General features: G+C 42.2%; 1 long non-coding RNA gene across 1 annotated transcript; it reads right to left on the reverse strand.

Moving 5' to 3' along the window:
* Positions 1-2,377: 2,377 nt before the first annotated feature.
* Positions 2,378-4,691, reverse strand: LOC122943999. The gene is made up of 5 exons (XR_006390921.1): positions 4,569-4,691; positions 4,444-4,505; positions 4,289-4,367; positions 3,524-4,201; positions 2,378-3,175 (listed from the first exon to the last, which is right to left on the reverse strand). It is a non-coding gene; the product is annotated as an uncharacterized LOC122943999 (long non-coding RNA).
* Between the last annotated feature and the right edge of the window lie 1,338 nt (positions 4,692-6,029).

Here is a 6,029-nt window from a genome sequence, read left to right on the forward strand (position 1 = left end):
ATAACAAAATAGCCTTATCAGTTGAAGACAGAGAATTCATCAAAATAATGGATAAGGAATTATTTTAGGATGAGTCTAACATTTGGGTTGCACCATTACCTCTTCGTGCTACAAGGGCCAAACTCCAAACCAATCGTGAACAGGCTTTATCCAGATTCAACTCACTTCAACGAACATTTCATCGCCTTTATGAAAAGAATCTTTGACAATGATCACGCCGAACCAGCGCCACCACTTAAAAGACACGATGAGTGCTGGTATCTGCCTTTCTTCGGAGTGTATCATCCACGTAAGCCAAAACAAATCAGGATAGTATTTGACTCCAGTGCCCAGCATCAAGGTGTATCCCTAAATGATGTTTTTCTCACTGACCCAAATCTAACCAACAACCTTGTTGTTGTACTTATGAGATTTAGAAGAGAACCAGTTGCCATAACTGCTGATATTGAACAGATGTTTCATTGCTTCATTGTACGTGAAGACCATAGGAACTTCCTAAGGTTTCTGTGGCATCGTGACAACAACATGGACAATGAGATTATTGAATACCGCATGAAAGTACATGTTTTCGGAAATAGTCCCTCACCCACTTTTGCAACATACAGTTTACGAAGGACTGCCATTGATGAAGAAAAGGAATATGGCGCGGATGCTCGACACATTATTGAGAGAGACTTTTATGTTGACGATGGACTTAAGTCTTTACCTATAGATGAAGAAGCCATAGACCTGCTCCAAAGGACACAAGGTATGCTTTCTGAGGCTAACCTCAGACTACACAAAATTGCCTCAAATAGTGTTGCTGTTATGAAAGCCTTTTAATCTGACGATCATGCCAAAGGGTTAAGGACTTAAATCTGGGAATGGACATGCCACATATACAGAGAAGTCTGGGCCTATGGTGGGACTTATTAAAGGACACTTTCAGCTTTCAAGTCAGCTCTACAGACAATCCATTTACCAAGTGTGGTGTTCTGTCATTGGTAAACAGCCTATACGATCCAATGGGATTTGTGGCTCCCATCGCCAAACAAGGTAAATCCTTACTTAGACAGCTCTCAGAGTCAAAGATTGGGATGCTCCACTGCCATCTGCCAAGCTTTCAAAGAAGTGTTTGAACTTTAATTGATACACTTGAAGTCTTACATTTTAGTTGTTGCATTATATGCCTGTTCTCTTTATGTTTTTCAGGTCCTCTGACATCAAGCAAATTGCACTGTTGTTTATTTGCAATTATATAACTACAGTTATGGTTTAAATAGTGACATTTTCAATGCCAGACGGGGAGTGTGCTGCTACGCAGGTAAATTTACATAGTTTATAGTTGAACCATTCATATATTCTATATTTGGTCATATTCTCCCATCTAGTGGTCGTTTTTGGTATAGCACGTTGTTTTTCTGTTCATGATCGGTCCTTAATTTCTTTGCTCCACCCCTTCTTCTGTGTACCTCACTTCCTGTATCTTCACTCTGCTCCAGGCATTTGCACACGGTAGACATGTATTCTCATGCAAGGTTGCAAAAGCAGTATCTTTTGACCGCACAACACCACAATCCATCTGTTCTGCTGTACTCTGTTATCTGGCTTACAGAATAAAGCAACTTTACGGATAAATTCAGTGTTGGTGAGTTCAAGCTATCTGATAAGGATTGTCTGCAGTGATTATATCTGCTATACAGGCCAGGCATAGAGGTCTCACTAGGGATGAATCGCTATTAGAACAATCTGAGTCAGAATAGGCCTGTTCTACGCACACTATTTGTCAGCCTAATCTACCCACGCTGGAGGAGCGACACATACTTGTGTAGCTCCACTGGCGATGGGAGATTATGTCAGGCCTGTTTACACACACTATTCGTCAGCCTAATCTCCCCCCATTGGAGGAGCGACACATACTTGCGTTGCTCCACTGGCGCTGGGAGATTATGTCAGGCCTGTTCTACACACACTAATTGTCATCCTAATCTCCCCACGCTGGAGGAGCGACACATACTTGTGTCGCTCCACTGGCGCTGGGAGATTATGTCAGGCCTGTTCTACATACACTATTTGTCAACCTTATCTCCCCATGCTGGAGGAGCAACACATACTTGTGTCGCTCCACTGGCGCTGGGAGATTATGTCAGGCCGGTTATACACACTATCGGTTATCTCCCTACGCTGGTGGAGCAACACAAGTATTGGTCGCTCCACAAGCAATGTGAGATGTTAATTATTTGTATACACTTTAAAAAAAACACAAAAACAAATTTTCTAAACAAAATACATTTTATTTGTAAATACAATTTAAAAAATAAATAAATATATAAATAAAAAGTAAACAAAATAAACAAAAAACTCCAATTGCCTATATGAAGACCTAGTTGGAGTAGAAGGTTGGGGGGTGGAGGGCAGAACACGGTTTGGTCCCCCTCTGTCCTGTTCTTGTGCCCCTGTGGACATATAACTGTGTGTTGTGGGAAGTACAACAGAGGGAGTTTGCAATCTGGAGGATGGGGCAGGAGAAGGAGTTGACTGAGCAAGAGTTGAAGTAGTGGTGAAAGTGGTTGGAGGAAAGTAATGAGGAGGAGAGGTAGAAAAGTGCTGAGTAAAGAGCTCGGGGGTTTGGGAATGGGGATGGGGGATGAGGAGGTTGGGATGGGAGATAGGTAGTTTGGGAAGGGGGATGTTGAGGTTGGGATGGGGATAGGTAGTTTGGGATGGGGATAGGGCATGGATGGGGGATAGGGCTGGGCGGGGGATAGGGCTGGGGTGGGGGAAGGGATGTGGGGCGGTGCTGTACTTGCCACAATATGCTGTCCATCTGTCTTTGGGTCTCAAACAGCTGGTCAGGCGTAAACCGTTCCAATTAGGGGGAGCAACGATAACCAATAGTGATGCACCAGACCCAATTGCGACGTCAGCAACACTCCCTCCTACAGAAGTCGCACAGTGTCCTCCAAAGCAGCAACTCTATTGCTGAATCCCATCAAGAACTTGTAAACGAGCCTTGTGAGATCCTCATAGTCCGCCTGATGGCTCCTACCGGTGACGCATGAGGGCCTCGAAAAGCGGGGCTAATGTAGGATGAGAGGGACCCATGATGGGCACCTCTTCAGGGACTGCCTCCGGTGCGACTGCCTCCGGTTGGACTTCACAAGGAGCTTCGGGCACCCGAGTAATGCTTGATGTGCTGTAAAACAAATTAATGTAAAAATTAGAGAACCTCAGGATAGAGACGAGCAAAGGGACTTGGGATGCTACATGTAAAGTTGCATACCAAAAAAAAAACTAAAAACATACTATACAAAGATAGAGCCCATACATTGTAGTAGTGTACAGAGAAGTGTCTGTGTACAGTATGTTTTTTTTTTTTTTTAAAGCAACTTCAGATGTATCATCTGAAGCACGCTTTGCTCATCTCTACTCCACCCAATCCATATGTGGATGTCCCAGACAGAGTGCCAAATAACAGTCTGCCTGGGCCACACACATACATTGGAGATCAAAATTCCTAATTAGTATAAACATTATATCTTACCTTCGCAGCTGTAGGGTACGTCTTAGGAATCCAAATGCGGCTGAATATCTGTATGGCCGCTTCCGGGTTCTTCCAGACCCACTCAGGCGCTTAACCTCCTCGTTGAAGTCCTTCTTGTAGCGGTCATCATTGACCGTCAGCGCACCATTATTGTCATCCGTGGCAACAAGAAAAACAAAACAAAAAACATAATTTGTCTTAAAAATACTTTGTTTTCAGACATCAAAAATGGTTTACTATTTGATTAAACCTGCCACAACAACAATAAAAAAAATTGGTAGCAGTGACCCACTTCAACCACACAGAAAACCGATTTTGACAAAAAAGATATACTTACGGCACTCATCCCGTCAACTGTCACTGAGATTGTCCCTATTAGGAACTATAGACTCACAAATCTGGAGTCAGAGGAGCCAGGTTGCGTGATGGTCTGCGTGGTGGCGGTCGGTCTGGTCCCACAATGGTGGTCGGTCCTCCACCATCTGGATGAGGAGGTCGTTGTCAATCCAAAAACCAGCAACGTCCTCCTCATCCGTTCTGGTGAGGCTCTGGAACCCTAAAAAAATAACATACAATTAACATAATGTTTTTATACTCACACGACCACGAGCCACGTGCTCCCCAACTTCCTCTGGCTCAGGCTTGACAAACTCTCTCTAAGTCAACGGGACGAGATAACTGCAATAAAAGAAAAAATAAAAAAATTTACAAACATACACAACATATTTATGAGATATAAAAATCAAATCAAATAAAAAAAGCTACCGCTTGCTGTCCTCCACCCCCGGACTTCCTCCTCTCCTGCCATCCCTTGTACGGAAAGCATCTCCTCCACAGACGATGACTGTGAAATAAAAAAAGAACATTTTTGCAATACTGTCATAATATTAGAATACAGAATGCTTTAAAACTTGACATACCATATCATGTTGCCGACGTCATGTTGGAGCACATCTCCTGGCCTCACTTGAAGATGAAGTGCCTGTAGAAAAAAATTTGATTTGAACTTTTCATAATACAACACACCCACAAAAATATCACTTACTGGACATTCTTTTTGTTATGGACGTCACATAATGTGGCGGTCAGGCTGGCTTGCGTGCGTGTAGGCTGCAGCTTTCTTTCGTGGGCAGGCTTGGTTGCGTGCAGATTTTTATGCAGGCAGGCTGGCAAGCTGGCTTGCGGGCAGGGCAGGGTGTTCTGTCTGGCAGGGTGTTCTGTCTCTGAACTTTTTTTTTTTTTGCCTACATTAGAAAAAAAATAATAATAGGAGTGGTATTCAGGTTTTAAGACTACTACTCCTATCATATACTAAGCACTTATACCACCTGCAGTCCCTATGCAAAAGTACATAAGACCAGCAGGTGATACAAGTACATAGTGGATGCTAGGAGTGGTATTAACCAGGAATACTACCCCTAGCATCCACTATGTACTTGTACCACCTGCAGTCCCTATGAAAAAGTACATAGGGTCTGCAGGTGGTACAAGTACATAGTGGATGCTAGGAGTAATAGTAACCAGGACTACTACTCCTAGCATTACTCCTATGTACTACAGCTCCTATGTATAAGTACATAGGAGTTGCTTATATTTATTTATTGTTAACCAACATAAAAAAAAAACGAAAAACTTTATACTTACCTTCAATGCCGTCCTCCCTTCTCCCTCGCAGGCTGGAACGAAGAGACAAACAGGAAACAGACTGCACAGGCGCAAATCCAGATCAGTCAATCCGGCAAACTACGCAACTCTTTTGGATGGAACCGGCATTAATACATTTCAATGGACATTAATGCCAGATCCGTCATTCCGGCAAGTCTTCAGGCATTTTTTCGCCCGAGAAAAATCTGCATGCTGCGGTATTTCCTTAGTCGAAAACGCCGTACAGTGACTGAACTGAAGACATCCTGATGCATCCTGAACGGATTTCTCTCCATTCAGAATGCATTAGGATAAAACTGATCGGTTCTTTTCCAGCATTGAGCCCTTTTGACAGAACTCAGTGCCAGAAAAGAAAAATGCAAGTGTGAAAGTTCCCTGAGCCGTCTAATGTCCCAAAAAAAAGAAAAATGTCATTTACAAAATGATCCAAACATTAAGTAGACATATGGGAAATGTAAAGTAATAACTATTTTAGGAGGTATCACTATCTGTTCTAAAAGCAGAGAAATTGAAATTAAAATTTTAAATAAAATTTGAAATAAATTATAAATAAAAATTAAATATTTTGACTCAATTTTACCACTGTCATGAAGTACAATATGTGACGAGAAAACAATCTCAGAATGGCTTTGATAAGTAAAAATGTTTTAAAATTATGTGACACATGTCAGATTTGCAAAAAATGTCCTGGTCCTTAAGGTGAAAAATGGCAGGGTCCTGAAAGGGTTAATGCCAAGGCGCTCTTTATCTAAAAGGGGATATGCATACATAATATAAAACAAAACAAATACAATAAGCATTAACTTATTAACAAACTAGTAGAGACTGGGTGAGGACCCTG

This window comes from Bufo gargarizans, chromosome 7 (assembly GCF_014858855.1).
Source record: "Bufo gargarizans isolate SCDJY-AF-19 chromosome 7, ASM1485885v1, whole genome shotgun sequence".
Lineage (NCBI taxonomy): Eukaryota > Metazoa > Chordata > Amphibia > Anura > Bufonidae > Bufo > Bufo gargarizans.